Source organism: Protopterus annectens, chromosome 2.part0, assembly GCF_019279795.1.
Source record: "Protopterus annectens isolate FY-2018-M chromosome 2.part0, PAN1.0, whole genome shotgun sequence".
Classification (NCBI taxonomy): domain Eukaryota; kingdom Metazoa; phylum Chordata; order Ceratodontiformes; family Protopteridae; genus Protopterus; species Protopterus annectens.
In genome coordinates this window covers 259367064-259383435 of record NC_056728.1, presented here as the reverse complement: position 1 = coordinate 259383435, position 16372 = coordinate 259367064, and the positions used below count along the sequence as shown (strand labels likewise).

General features: G+C 46.2%; 1 protein-coding gene across 1 annotated transcript in view; it reads left to right on the top strand.

Moving 5' to 3' along the window:
• Positions 1–16372, top strand: part of PTPN4 (protein tyrosine phosphatase non-receptor type 4) — a 3248454-nt gene that overhangs the window by 22679 nt on the left and 3209403 nt on the right. The gene's annotated exons all lie outside the window — the stretch shown is intronic.

Genomic DNA, 16372 nt, shown 5'->3' with positions numbered 1-16372 from the left:
GAGTTTATGCTGTCTAGGGAGTGGTGATCTCTCGGCTGAGGTTATTGTTGTAGAGGGTGCAGTGGTCTGTGTCTGGGCTGAAGTCTTACCGATCTAGGGAGTGATGCTGTCTGTCTGGGTTGAGGTCTTGCTGTCTGAGAATCGGTGATTTCTGTCTGGGCTGAGATCTTTCTGTCTAGGGAGCGGTCCTCTCTGGGCTGAGATCTTGCTATCTATGGAGTGATGCTGTGTGTCTGGAATGAGACCTTGCTGTCTGGAGAGTGGTGGCCTCTGTCTGGACTGAGGTTTTGCGGTCTAGGGAGCTTTGGTCTCTGGGGTGAGGTCTTACTGTCTTGTGATCCGTGGTCTGTGAGCTGAGGTCATGCTGTCTAGTGAGCAGTGGTCTCTGTGCTGAGGTGTTGCTGTCTAGGGAGCAGTGCTCTCTATCTGGGCCGAGATCTTGCTTGTTTGGGAGCGATACCCTCTCTAGGCTGAGGTCTTGCCTGTCTAGGGAGCATTGCCCCCTGTCTGGGCTGAGGGCTTGCCTTTTTAGGGAGCAGTGCTGCCTGTTTGGGCTGAGGTGTCGCCCATCTAGGAAGAGCTGCTCCCTGTCTTGGTTGAGGTCATGCTTTCTAGGGATTGGTGGTCTCTGAGCTGAGGTCTCTCATTCTGGGCTAAGGTAATGCTGTCTAGGCATGTGAGGGCTGAGGTGTTGCTGTCCAGGTAGTTGTGTGCTTGGTCTGATCCTGAGGTCTTGCTGTCTAGAGAGTCGTAGTCTCTGGGCTGAGGTCGTACTCTCTAGGGATCACTGCTGTCTAGGGTGAGATTGTGTTGTCTAGGGAGTGGTGTGCTGTGGGATGAAATTGTGCTGTCTAGAGAGGTGTTCTCTGGCCTGCGATCATGCTGTAGAGGGAGTGAGAGTCTGTCTGGGCTGAGGTTTTGCCTATGTAGGGAGTGGTGGTCTCTACCTGGTCTGAGGTCTTGCTCGTCTGGTTAGCAGTGCTGTCTTTTTGGGCTGAGTTCTTGGCTGTCTAGGGAGAAGTGCTGTCTGCCTCAGCTGAAGACTTGCTTGTCTAAGGATCAGTGGTATCTGTCTGGGCTGTGCTGTCTAGATAGCAGTGCTATCTGCCTGTGCTGAGGTTGTGCTGTGTAGGGAGAGGTGGTATCTATCTGGGCTGAGGTCATGCTGTCTAGGGAGTGGTGCTGTCTGTCTGGGCTGAGGTCATGCTGTCAAGGGAGCGGTGCTGTCTGTCTGTGCGGAGGTCTTGCTGTTTAGGGAGTTGTGGTCTCTGGGCTGAAATTGTTCTATTTAGAAATCGATCCTGTATGTGTGGGCTGAGGTCATTCTGTATAGGGAATCAATGCTGTCTGGGCTAAGGTTATGCTGTCTAGGGCGTGGTGGGATCTGGGCTGAGATCGTGCTATCTAGGGAGCAGTGTTCTTTGGGCTGTTATCCTGCTGTAGAGTGAGCAGTAGTTTCTGTCTGGGCTTAGGTCTTGCCTGTCTAGAGAGTTATGATCCCTGTATAGGCTGAGGTTTTTCCTGTCTAGGGAGTGGTGCTCTCTGTCTGGGATGAGGTCTTGCCTGTCTAGAGAGCAGTGCTCACTGTCTGAGCTGAGGTCTTGCCTGTCTAGGGAGTAGTGCTCTCTGTGTGAGCTGAGGCCTTGCCTATCTAGGGAGCAGTGCCCTGTGGGCTGAGGTTATGCTGTAGAGGGAGCAGTGGTCTCTGTCTGGGCTGAAGTCTTGCCTGTCTGAGTGTTGCTTTTTGAGTTGAGGTCTTGCTGTCTAGGAAGTGGTGATTTCTGTTTGGGCTGTGATCTTGCTGTCTAGGGAGTGGTGCTCCCTTTCTAGAATGAGACCTTGCTGTCTGGAGAGTGTTGCCTCTTTTTGGACTGAAGTCTTGCTGTCTAAGGAGCGTGGGTCTCTGGGGTGAGGTTGTAATGTCTTGTGAGCAGTGGTCTGTGAGCTGCTGTAGTGCTATCTAATGAGCAGTGGTCTCTAGGCTGAGGTCATGGTGTCTATGGAGCAGTGCTTTCTGTCTTGGCTGAGGTCGTGCTGTTTAGGGAGCAGTGCTCTCTATCTGGGCTGAGGTCTTGCCTGTTTGAGAGCGATGCCCTTTAGGCTAAGGTCTTGCCTATCTGAGGAGCAATGTTATCTCTCTTTTCCGAGGTCTTGACTGTCTAGGAAAAGATGTCTCTCTGGGCTGAAGTTTTGCTTGTCTAGGGAGTAGTGCTATCCTTCTGGGCTGAGGTTGTGCTGTCTGGATAGTGGTGCTATCTGTCTAGGCTGAGATTGTGCTGTCTAGAGAGTGGTGCTAGTTGTTTGGGCTAAGGTGCTGTCTAGGGATCGATGCTGTCTGGGCTGAAGTCATGCTGTCTAGGGTGTGGTGTTCTCTGGGCTGCAGTCATGTTGTAGAGGGAGCAGTAGTCTCTGTCTGGGCCTAGGTCTTGCCTGTCTGGAAAGTGGTGGTCTCTGTCTGGGCTGGGATTTTACTTGTCTAGGGAGTGGTGGTCTTGGTCTTGACTGAGATCTTGCCTGTCTAGGGAGTGGTGATTTCTGTCAGGGCTGAGATATTGCCTGTATATGGAGTGGTGCTCGCTGTCTGGGCTGAGGTATTACCTGTCTGGGGAGCAGTGCGCTCTGTCTGGGCTGAGGTTTTGCTCGTCTACAGAGCATTGATCTCTGTCTATGATGGGGTTTTTGCTGCGTAGGGAGTGGTGATTTCTGGGCTGAGATCATGCTGTAGAGGGGAGCGGTGGTCTCTGTCTAGGCTGAGTTCTTCATCTAGGAAGCAGTAGTCTGTGTCTGGGGATAGGGCTTTGCTATATTGGGTGCTGTGCCTAATGTCTGGAGAATGGACTTGCTGTCTTAAGGAGTGGTGGTCTCTGTGTAGGGAAAAAGGCTTGGATGTTCATCGTGTTTCACTGTTGCAGTCATAACTGTAGGGTGCTCCTGCCGGCAGGCAGCCCGAGGTCGGCCAGAATCCTAAAGTCTGGGTCCGGCGTCGGCTGTACAAGCTAGTACCCTGACGTCAGTACGCTCTGGTACATAGCCCTCAGCCGACGCCATCTTCTCCAGTCTTTCTTGCCGTGCGGTGGAAAGCAGCTCGCAAGTTGTTGGTTGGCGATTTTCGAACAGCGTTTTTTGGTTGTTGTCGGTCCGAAGTTCTTACTTCTCTTCTCAAAGCTAAGTACCCCTTTGGGGAATCTTTTTCTTGTTCCTCCGATGTCAGAAAAAGTTAATAATTGTATTACGTGTGGAAACAAATACCTCATAAAGATTTCCACTCTTACTGTCTACCTTGCTTAGGCCCTGACCACGTTTCTTGTTGTCGGTTCTGTGCCAGGTTTAATTCTCGTACTATCAAACGCAGGTACGACTGGGCTCTGAATTACTTTGGCAGACGCTTCAATTATAGAATGTCGTGGATGCTACCTGAATTCTAAAGAAGCGCAAAGACAAGGACAGGCCTCCGAGGTCCAAACAGGACTCGTTGCAGCTGGAGCCGGTGTCCGGTTCGGCTGTCGTCAGTGAGGCGCTTTTGCAGCCCCTGTCGTCCGCCACTTCTGAACCGATGGCCGATACGAACTCCCATGGGGAGCCATCAAGGCCTTCTATTTTATCTGCTGCAGGACCTTCGGACGTCGCTCCCTCGGATGGGTCCGGAACCGCTGTGCAGGTACCGGCTTCTGAGGGGGTATTCAGGCCTACTCACATCACTATTTCAAAGGCAAAGGCAAAGACAAAGACTCCTGTTCTGTCCAAAGCTCCTGCTCAAGCTACTTCTGAATCTACTCCCAGGACACAGAAGCAATTGTTAAGGAAGGCTGAAGATTTGCTTACTATGATTAGGGGGTCTCACCCCCCCCCCCCCGAGAAAAGGCCTCGACAGGATGTTCCTATGGATTCCTCTGACCAGGCTTCTATATCTTCTGTCTCTTCCTCTGCTTAGGAATATTCTTTTCCTCCTTATGAGGGTGCTGAGGACTCCTTACCCTCTGCCTCTCCGCCTGAAGATTTTTCTTTTGGGGAAACCTTACATGAGATGAGGGAACATTTTCATTGGAAAGGCCAGGATTATTCTGCTTCCAAGAAGAGGCTTAGAGAATTCCTTCTTCTTCCTCAACATAGGCCTTTGGCTATCCCTCCTGTTCTTGACATTGTGGATGATGCTTTTTCCGAGGCTAATTTGAATCCTGACTCCATGCCTCCTGCTCCCTCTAAGCCTGATAGGTTTTATAGGGTTCTGGAGTCTCATTTGTTCTTGTTTAAGAATCCTTCTGCAGATCCTGAAACTATATCTCAGGGCTCTAAGGCTGCTAAAGTTGCTTCTTCTAAGAATCCTATTCCCTCTGAGAAGGATTCTCGTGCCTTAGACAGGTGAGGTAAAAAGGTATATACTTCTGCTACCCTTTCTGTTAGGGCTTTAAATTGCCAATTTCATATGTTTAAGTATCAGCAATTTCTTTTGTCTGTTTTAAAGCAAAAGCTTGCCTCCCTTCCTGCATGTGCAGAAGATAAGGAACTACAGGATGTATTGCATGCAACTGAACAACTGAACAAACATAGCTTGCATTGTGGTTTTGATGCTTTGGATGCTTCTTGCAGGGCCGCAGCCTCTGGTACTGTTATCAGGAGACATGCTTGGCCGTGAGCAAAGTTTACCTGAACAGGTTAAGGCTAAATTATTAGATGCCCCTGTTCAGCATGATGTTCTTTGGATCTAAGGCTGAGGAGGTTATTAAAAAGATGGAAGAAAAGGCAAAATCTATGCAAACTGTGAAAGATTTCTTGCAAGTTCAGCCTCCTAGATTTTCCAGGAATTGGTCCTCCAAAAATTGGTCCTTTCCCATGTCTGACAGGCCTCAAAGGGGAAGATATAGACGCTCCAGAGGTCGTGGCCAAGCTCAGGCCTCCTACAGATCGAGACAATGGACTGCTTCTTCACCTAGAAGGGGAGAAGACAGATCCCAATCTCAAAGGAAGCAAACTCAATGACTCTCTCGGTTGGGCTACAGGACCTCTTTACCTGGATGCCCCTCTCGGAGGAAAACTTTCTCTCTTTTTACAAAAATTGGACTCGTATTACCCAGGACAAATGGGTATTGGACGTGATTTTAAAAGGCTACAAATTCCACTTTCATACCTTGCCAAGGGCTTTCGGTTGGCCAGATCTGCCAAAACATCAATGGTCAGAGGCCTTAAATCAAGTGGATGCTCTTCTGGCCATGAGAGCCATAGAGCCTGTTCCACTCTCAGAGATGGGAAAAGGGTTTTATTCAAGACTATTTCTGGTTCCAAGAAAGCAAAGCTCATGGAGACCTATTCTGGACCTTTCTGTGTTAAACACCTTTTTGGAAATTCCAAAATTCAAGATGCTTACTCTGCAGCAGCTGATTCCAATGCTTTCTCAGGACGCCTGGATGGTGACATTGGATCTAAAGGAAGCTTATTTACACATTCCCATCAGGCAGGAACGCAGGAAATTCCTCAGGTTCAAGGCAGGTTCAAGACACTTTCAATTCTCTGTACTGCCCTTTGGTTTATCTACTGCGCCCAGAGTCTTTACCAAGTGCCTGGCACCAGTAGTGGCTTATTGCAGACTCCAGGTGATTCAGATTTACCCCTATTTGGACGACTGCCTTATTCAGGCAGACAGCAAGGATCTTTTACTCCAACATCTGGATTTTGTTCAACGTCTTCTCCTCCGACTGGGATTTTCAGTGAACACAAAAAAGTCACATTTGATCCCTTCTCAACAAATGGTATTTCTGGGAGCCCTCTTAAATACAACCTTACAAAGGGCCTTCCTCACTACAGAAAAGCAAATACAGCTGGCTTCAATTTTCAAAACTTTGGCAACTCTACCTCAGCTCACTGCAAGGAAATTCCTGCAGGCACTGGGCTACATGGCTTCCTGCATTCTGTTGATTCCAAATGCAAGGCTTCATATGAGAAAGCTTCAATGGTATCTGAAAAGTGTATGGTCGCAGCATTACCATGATCTGGACACTCTGATTCCTCTGATCCCCTGCCTCCAGAAGGAGTTCCTTTGGTGGTCCAGGGTGTGTGCATTAAACGAAGGAAAGCCTTTCCGTCTTCCTCAACCTTCTCAAATCATAACCACGGACACCTCGGATTATGCTTGGGGAGCACATTTTCTAGATAATTGCCAGCAGGGAACCTGGACAAAGGATCATCTTCACTGGCACATCAATCTGAAGGAAATGTTGGCAGTTCAAAATGCTCTTCTAGCCTTCAAGAACCTTTTGCATCCAGGACCTCTTTTGATTTGCACAGACAACACCACAGTCATGTGGTACATAAACAAGCAGGGGGGATGTCCTTCATGGATGCATCTGCAGTCATAACAACTGGGTTGTCCTGTCGTCAGGCAGCCCTTCAGTCGGCCGGATTCCAAAGTCCGGGTCCGGCTTCGGCTGATGTCGCACTTCACCCAACGTCATCTCTGTTGGTCTTCGGGTATAAAAGCATCAGCCAACGCCATTTTCCTCAGTCTTTCTTGCCGCGTGGCGCCTGAAGCAGAAGCTGTTCGCAAGTGCCGGTCGGTCGGATCCAGAGATTACTTCTACCGAATACTACTTCGAAGACTTCTAAAGCTAAGTACCCCGTTGGGGACTCTTTCTTGCCTCAGCCGATGTCAGAAAAAGTTAATAATTGTTTAACCTGTGGGAAACAAATACCTCATAAAGATTTCCACTCTTATTGTCTGCCTTGTTTAGGCCCAGCCCACGTAGCAGCCTGTTCGCCTGTGCTTCTTTCAACCGAGCGCTTAGGCGTCGGAGTTTGCAGAACAGTTTTTCGGTTCAGATTTTGCGTACATTATGCCGTCGGATCCTCCGACTACCCAATCTGCCAAAACGCAAAGATAAAGACCGACACTCGCGGTCCGCGGTTTCGGCCGAAACCATGGTTAAGCAAACAGAGTGTCTCGGGTTCGGCGAAACCGAAAACTGATCAAAGTACAGCTGAACCTATCTCTACAACTGAGGCCCCTGCTACCACTCTTGAATCGGCCTCAGAAATTTTATCCACTACGGTGGTTGCCACTGACTTATCAGACACCATCCCGTTGGATGTCTCTACCCCAGCACGTGGTGCTGCTAGGCCTCCAGCAGCCATGTCCATTAAGGCCTTCGCCAGGGCTAAAGCAGCCAAGACTACTAAAACAGTGCCTGTTAAACCCCCCACAACCAGGCCCTCTTCTAGTTCTCAAATGCTTACTTTGGCAGAAGATTTAATTTCATTAATTAGAGGATCTCAATCTCACCCAGATAGGGCCTCTCAGCCCCCAGAGAAGAGACCTAGGGCAGAGCCCCCTGAGCCAGTGTCCTCTGATGATTCTGCTGATGAATCAGACATAACTGACCAGCCAGAGGCTCCTTTCTCCAATTTTGAAGATTCTGATGCTGAAGAATCCATTCCAGCTGCTTCCCCACCAGAAGAATTCTCCTTTGGGGAAACCTTACATGCCATGCGAGCAGTTCCAATGGCAGCAACAGGATTTTTCAGACTCCAGAAAAAGACTTAGGACCTTTCTGCACCTCCCACAGCACAGGCCCTTAGCTATACCTCCTGTTCTCTCTGTGGTGGATGATGCTTTCAATGATGTCTGCTCCGCTCCAGATTCTTTACCCCCAGCCCCTGCCAAACCAGACAGATTTTACAGGGTGCCAGATACTCATCACCACCTTTACAAGGCCCTCTTGCAGACCCGAAACTATATCCCAGGGTCCCAAGGCAGTAGCCGACCATAGCTAAAACCCTATTCCTTCTGAAAGGGAAGCAAGGTCATTAGACAGATGGGGTAAAAGGTCTACACTTCAGCTACTCTCTCAGCTAGAGCTTTAAACTGTCAGTTTCACATGATACAATACCAAGAGTTTATGCTTGATCAGTTAACTAAAAAACTAACCACTGATGAATCTCTTGATAAGAAATATGTGTTAGAAATGGTAAATAACATACAACAGGTTAGCAACCATTCCTTAAAATGTGGCTATGATGCACTGGAGGCTTCATTTAGATCAGCCATGACTGGCACAGTGATAAGAAGGCATGCATGGCTAAAGGAGCAAGCTTTACCGGATCATGTTAAAGCTAAGTTGCTAGATGCTCCTATGGATAAGACAAGTTTGTTTGGTACACCTGCCCAGCAGGTTATGAAGAAAATGGAAGAAAAGGCAAAATCTGTTCAAACGGTTAAAGATTTCTTGCAGGTTCAACCCCAAGGTTTAGCAGGAACTGGCCTGCCAAAATTGGTCCTTTCCTGACTCCACAAAATTTCAAAGGCAGGAATAGGCGTTCCAGAGGCAGAAACCAATCCAGAGGAGGTGCCTACAGAGGACGACAGTGACAAGGTAACAACAGAGGCACAGACACAACCACTGCCACTACATCAGCACAACCACAGTGACTTAACCCTAAATCCGCCTACCAGGGAACAAATAGCAGCTCCTCTAGGCGGAAAGTTAACCTTATTTTCAAAGAACTGGCACTACATAACAAAAGACAAGTGGATTTTACAAACCATAGATCAAGGTTACGGTTTCACTTCCACACTTTACCAGTCAAAAGAGGAATGCCAAATCTACCTCCAAATCAAAAACAGAGGCACTACAACAGATAATGGAGTTAGCAAACATGAGAGCTGTGGAAAGAGTGCCAACAGCAGAGCAAGGAAAGGGTTTTACTCCAGACTATTCCTAGTTCCAAGAAAGGAAAAAGTTGGAGACCAATTCTAAACCTGTCCACCTTAAATACATACATCATTGTCCCAAAATTCAAAATGCTGACCCTACAGCAACTTCTTCCCATGCTGGGCAAGGAGTCTTGGCTGGTAACTCTAGATCTCAAGGAGGCATACCTGCACGTCCCCATTCGACCAATCTGCAGAAGATACCTCAGATTTCTTGCAGGATCAGAGCACTATCAATTCTCAGCATTGCCCTTTGGTTTATTTACTGCAGAGTATTCACAAAATGCCTGGCATCAGTAATCGCCATTGCAGACTACAGGAATTCAAATTTACCCATACCTGGACGACTGCCTGCTACAAGGGGACAACAAAAGCAAGCTGACAACAGATTTACAAAGGGTCATTTACTTGCTACAAGCACTGGGATACACAGTCAATTTACAAAAGTCAAGGCTGATACCATCCCAAACAAGGACATTCTTGGGCTGAATTGGACACAGTAAAACAAATGGCATTCCTGACTACAGAAAACAAAAAGAACTCCCTCTTTACTTCTTGGCACTAACAAAACTGAACAAGTTAACAGCAAGAAAAGTACTGCAGGCCTTGGGCTTCATGGCATCATGCATAATCTTGGTCCCATTTGCCAGACTACATATGAGAAAACTACAGTGGTACCTAAAGAATTTATGGTCCCAACACAGACACAGCCTAGAAACAGAAATCCCACTAATTCCATGCTTAAAACAGGAGTTCCTATGGTGGGCTCAGGCATGCCAGTCAAACCCAGGCCTACCCTTTCGCAGATGTCAAGCAAGCCAGACCATCACAACAGACGCTTCAGACCTAGGATGGGGGGCCCACATGCTGGACAAATGCGTGCAAGGATTGTGGACACAGGATCAACTTCACCTGCACATCAACCTAAAAGAAATGCTGGCAGTAAAACTGGCAATCCAAAAGTTCAAACCATTTCTCCAAGAGGGCCAGTTGATGATAAGGACAGACAACACCACAGTCATGTGGTACATCAACAAACAGGGAGGCACTCATTCATACCCCTATGCAGAATGACTTTGGAGCTGTGGACCCTGGCACTCAGCTACAACATGCAGTTACAGGGAAGATTGGTACCGGGAAAGAAAATACTCTAGCAGACATATTAAGCAGAACCACATGGGATGCCCACGAATGGAAGCTGCACCCGGACATCTTCAAGACCATCTCAAAGAAATGGGGAATGCCTCAGATAGATCTATTCGCATCACCTCTCAATCACCAGCTCAAAAATTCTGCACAAGGACATTCCACCCACTAGCATGGAAAGTGGATTCGCTCTCCTTCAACTGGAAAGGCCTAACAGCATATGCATTCCCACCTCTTCCCTTGATACACAAAGTACTACTAAAAATCAAGGAAGAACGTCCAAGGATAATCCTGATAGCTCCAAACTGGCCAAGACAACACTGGTACCCACTGCTGAGGAGCATGTCTCGGAACAATATGTGGCCAATACCCCTGATGCCTTTGATGTTAACTCAGAACATCTACAGCATCATACATCCAAACCTAAAAACGTTGCAACTGACTGCATGGAACATCACATAGCAGCAGCTAATCCAGAACTTTCCCAAAGAGTTAAAGACATTATTCTTGAAGCACGCAGACCTTCAACAAGAAGGAACTATGCTGGAAAATGGAAAAGGTTTGTCATTTGGAGTACGGAAAGAGGAAAAGATGTGTCAAACATAGATATGCCTAACATTCTGGAGTATCTGGCCGAACTTCTTCATTCAGGCCTGTCCTACTCCTCCATCAAGATACATGCATCAGCTATTTCAGCAGAATACAGCTTCGATCCACCTGTTTTTTCGCACCCTTTGCTCAGGCAGTTCCTCGGAGGAATCAAGAATGTAAAACCTCCAAGGAAACCACCATTACCAGCTTGGGACTTAAACTTTGTGCTAGAAAAGTTGACACTATCACCCTTTGAACCAGCAGCAACAGCAGACCTACAACACCTGTCATGGAAAACTGCTTTCCTACTGGCAATTACTTCAGCAAGGAGGGTTTCAGAACTACAGGCCTTAATGGCAGTGCAACCCTTCCTAATCTTCCACCAAGATAGAGTGTCCATGAGGACTAATCCTACATTTATGCCTAAGGTGGTATCCAGAGTGTCTTTAAACCAGGCAATCCACCTACCTACCTTCTTTCCCAACCCACAAAACAGAGGGGAAAGAATACTGCATACCTTGGATGTGCATAGACAGCTACGCTACTACTTGGACAGAACAAAAAATAGCAGAAAGACTGACCAACTTTTTGTAGCCTATGCAACAGGAAGGGAAGGAAAAGCTATTTCCAAACAGACAATCTCCAAATAGATAGGAAATTGCATACAATTCTGTTACTCCTTCCATGGAAAACCAATTCCACAGAACATAAGACCTCATTCTACAAGGGCAACAGCCACTACCACAGCCTTCTTTCGAGGAGTGGCAACCAAAGACATTATTGAGGCGGCTACTTGGACCTCCGTGCATACATTTGCCAAGCATTATAATTTGCCTCTATATTCCAGATCCCGAGCAGGGTTTGCCACTGCTGTACTGCAAGGGATCCTAACCACACCATAATCTACTTTTATCCTCCTCCCCTAGTTGGCTATGGTATTCTACCCAGTTGTTATGACTGCAGATGCATCCATGAAGGACATAGTACAGTTTTGTACCTACCATAAATGTAGATGTCCGAACTGGATAGCATCTGCAGTCAGCATTACCTCCCTCCTTCCCTCTGTGGTACTCCTAGGGTGTTTACCCTCCTAATAGCTAGCTGGTGGGGAGTCTTTTATGGTGTATTTGTTTGTATATATGTACATACATGCTTATTTTGTGTTTACCTCTATCTTTTGGAAACATTGGCATCTATCCAAATTTTAGCCTTCAAGAGGGCTACTGGCATCTGGGGCAAGAAACACTGAGGAAAATGGCGTCGGCTGATGCTTTTATACCCGAAGACCAACAGAGATGACGTCGGGTGAAGTGCGACATCAGCCGAAGCCGGACCCGGACTTTGGAATCCGGCCGACTGAAGGGCTGCCTGACGACAGGACAACCCAGTTGTTATGACTGCAGATGCTATCCAGTTCGGACATCTACATTTATGGTAGGTACAAAACTGTACTTTCTCATTCGTACCCCCTTTACAGACTAGCTATGGCTTTGTGGGACACAGCTCTAAATCTGAATCTACATCTCCAGGCCCAATTCATGCCAGGAGAACAGAATCTCTTAGCAGACAGCCTGAGCATTAACATTTTAGATCCTCACGAATGGATGCTAGACACCAACTTATTCAACCGGATTACTGCAGTTTGGGGATGCCCCCAGATAGATCTGTTTGCATCCCATCTCAATCATCAGCTGCCTCTCTTTTGCACCAGGTCATTCCACAAAACAGCTTGGAAAGTGGATGCCCTGTCCTTCAGCTGGAGAAACCTTTCGGGATATGCCTTCCCTCCTCTTCCTCTTCTTCCTCGGATTTTACTAAAGATAAAACAGGACAAGCCCAAGTTCCTCATCTTGATTGCTCCAAATTGGCCTCGACAGTTTTGGTATCCAACTTTAAAGCACCTGTTCTTGGAGCCTCCTTGGATTCTCCCTCTGAACCCTTCTCTTCTGTCCCAGCATCAGGGTCAGTTGCTACATTCCAATCTCAAGACCCTTTGTCTGGCAGCTTGGCTCTTCAAAGGAATTTGATCTCTTCTTGCCTTCCCAAACAAGTTTTGGATGTTCTTTTTGAAGCTAGACGACCTAGCACTAGGAAATCCTATGCCTCTAAATGGAAGAGATTTTGCATTTGGATGCAGGACCGAGGCTTGGACCCTCTGGTACCTGATCTCTCTTCTATTTTGCTTTACCTTTCGGATCTTTTGTCTAATGGACTTTCCTTTTCTTCCATTAAGATTCATGCTTCTGCTATTTCTGCTCATTTCAATACTGATCCCCGTTTTTTCTCAATCTTTGGTGAGACAATTCTTGAGAGGGGCTAAGAATTTAAAGCCTCCTAGAACCCCTCCTGTTCCTGCTTGGGATCTTAATTATGTTTTAGAAAAACTTACTTTGCCTCCTTTTGAGCCTGCTGCATCTTCAGATATTAAGTTTTTATCTTGGAAGACAGTTCTTTTGTTAGCTTTGACTTCTGCCAGAAGGGTCTCAGAGTTGCAAGCTCTCATGGCTGTGGAACCATACCTTATTTTCCACCAGGACAGAGTATCCTTGAGGACCAATCCTACTTTCATGCCTAAGGTGATTTCGAAAGTGGCTTTGAATCAAACAATTCACCTTCCTACCTTCTTTCCTAATCCTCAGAATAAAGGGAAAGGATTTTGCATTCCTTGGACGTGCACAGACAGTTACGATTTTATTTGGACAAGACTAAAGAGTTCAGAAAATCTAACCACTTGTTTGTTTCTTTTGCCTCCAGTTCTCTTGGAAAGGCTATTTCCAAACAAACTATTTCCAAATGGATTTCTTATGGAATAAGATTTTGTTACACTCATCATGGGAAACAATTTCCAGGTACTGTGAGAAGTCATTCTACTAGAGCAGCTGCTACTTCTACAGCTTTTCTCAGGGGAGTTCATACCAAGGATATCTTGGAAGCTGCCACTTGGAGTTCTGTGCATACTTTTTCCAAGCACTACAATCTCCTTTGTATTCTAAGACCAGGGCAGGCTTTGCCTCTGCTGTTTTGCAGGGTCTTCTTGCTGCCCCTTCTTCTGTCTAAACCTCCCCCCTTTTTTCACTGCTTTGGGATTCCACCCTACAGTTATGACTGCAACAGTGAAACACGATGAACATAGTACAGTTGTGTACACCTACCATAAATGTAGATGTTCGAGTGTCTTCACTGTTGCAGTCGGTGTTTCCTCCCTCCTATCCCCTCTTTTTCTCTTTTTGTGGTGTATTTGTGTTTCCTAGTGGGATTCATTTATGATTTATTGGGGACTTCTGACATCTAGGGCAAGAAAGGCTGGAGAAGATGGCGTCGGCTGAGGGCTATGTACCAGAGCGTACTGACGTCAGGGTACTAGCTTGTACAGCCGACGCCGGACCCAGACTTTGGGATTTTGGCCGACCTCGGGCTGCCTGCCGGCAGGAGCACCCTACAGTTATGACTGCAACAGTGAAGACACTCGAACATCTACATTTATGGTAGGTGTACACAACTGTAATTTTCTGTTATGTCTTCTAGTTGCTAAATCTGTCCTGCCTGTCTTTTGAGGTATGCCTTGTACTGTGTGGTATCATATTGCACAATTATTCAGACCAGGACACCATTTGTTACTATTCCTTGGAAAACTTGCTATCCTTTCCAGTAATGTGTAATTATCAAGCAGTGCTCTACTTTTCTCAACTCCCAACTGAAACAAAGCAATCAAAATTCCAGTTAAATTTTTTATACATTAATCTTTACAGATCTGAGGATGTTACAAATATGTCGAAGGACCACTTATAGCCAGGCTGGATTCTTGATCCTGATTTGAATCATCAGTGTGTTAGTCTATCTTGTGTACATTGTTTTTGTTTATCTGTTTTAACTTAGCTTGTGTGTACTCTTTTTACATATTGGCAAGTAATGGAGATTTTTAGTACTAAGAAGTGTGCCAATTTTACTCACTATGAGGGGTCACATTGCAATTGCAAGGTAGTGGGGATGGGCATGGTGTTTGAGAGCTTAGACTGTCCTGATGAGGAATATAGTATGGCAGTCTCTTCCTTTTCATTAGAAGATAGTAACAGTGATAGTCAAAGTAGTGATGAAGGCACCTCTTATGACAAGTGTGACTCATGAGGTTTCACTGAAATGGCTGCAGTCAGTCTGTTTAGAGAAAGGCCCGTTACCACCTTCTCAAATAAGGAAGTTCTGCGAGCCATGACTGCTGTGGATTGCCTATGACACACCCACTCCAAAGCAGCTGCAAGGTATGTCTGATAGCAAGAAGACAAGCCATTCAGCTCTACAAAGCATTTGGGATATGCTGCAGAGGAGGATATACTACCAGGTTGTAGCAGTCTGTTACTGCAAAGTACTGCAGTCTTGAATTTTATCAGCTTCTAGGGGCATGCAACTTCCAATCTGCAAGATTCATGTGATTCAACAGAAAACTATGTCCAGCATCCCTTGCTGTCACTTGTGGAACCTGGTGGCATTCAGTGCGTCTGACTAAGACTTAGTCTCTCCACTTTTGTTAGATGCGATAATGCACTTTGACCTAGTACCCCCTTCCAGTAACCATGCACTGGTGCAAACATTCATTAGTCAAGGATCATTGGTCATTAATGCACTATTTATTTATTTTATTTATTTATTTAACATTTGTTAACCGGGAAAGTCCAACTTGGAACAAAGCCAGTTTTCAGCGGAGGCCTGGGGAGAAATGCTCCAGACGTTCCTGACAATCCACTAGTCAAGGATCTGGGAAATTGTGTAGGTAGTAACCATCCCTTTGACCAACATGTGTCCAGGTTTGTAAGAAAATCCTTTTATGTTGCTGACCTTTTAAGCAAGGGCATGGTATCCAGGTCCAGAGAGGTCATCAGACCAGTGTACTGTACCCTCATCAGACCCATCTTAGAGTATAATACCCTCTTCAGTATGTACCTGACCAGGCACACAAAGCAAGTGGAATGTCTACAAAAGTTCCTTTCAAAAGTAAAGGTAGTAAACACATTGCCCTATGCTGATTGTTTCAAAGCCTTGTCTCTACTGTGTATCATACAGACTTCTGAGAATAAATCTTTGCCTGGCATGCAAGGCTTCCCTGGACCCAGTTTTGATGAAACTTTTGCATATCTACAAAACAGACCACATCAGAACTACTAGATTAAAAGACCTACATTTTGCTTGTGATATAAATAGGACATGGAGAGAGAGAGAGATGTTTCTCAGAAAATTTCCATTCTCTGGAACAGGCTCCCCATCCTTTGTCTCTATATCATCTGTGTCTCTGAACAAAGGCAATCAGTAAATCACCCCCATTAAATCAGATTTGTGGATCACATTTGGGTTGCACTGCTAGGCTTATAAGGGGCCTAGTGGTAGTTAGCCTAGTATACACCTATGAATATCCCTTATATCACCTGGTGAAGGCAGCAGTATGAAGCCCAGTTAAGTGTGACACTTGGTGGTCTGTTTGGAAAGAAAATTGTGCCAGGTCATCATACATTGGTGCAAATCTGTGTGTTGTGTCTGGCCGCAGTGCTTCAAATGTTGAAGCCCAGTCCGTTGTGATACTGTTCTTCCTCAGGAAAGGAAGTTGTCAGCCCATGACTAGTCCTTGTTAGTGGATGCCATTGTGCTTTCATTGCACAGAGAGGAGACACCATAATAGTGGCATTTCAAATAGATCTGTAGGTGGCAGTCCCACACCACTGTGCCAGTGGGAGATTACACTGCATCATCTACATGTCTCAGACTTTGAGATATCGGTTGGCCCACCAAGTACTCTTTTAAGTCCCAGTCAAAATAGGCTTGACTTTTTCAACCTCATGTCCCCCCGTACTGTATCAACTCGTAGCAGAGGAGATTAGACTAACTGGTATAGTTTGCAGTGTCAGCAGGCTGTGAGTAAGGAGGACCCATGGTAAACCTCTGTCAAGTCTG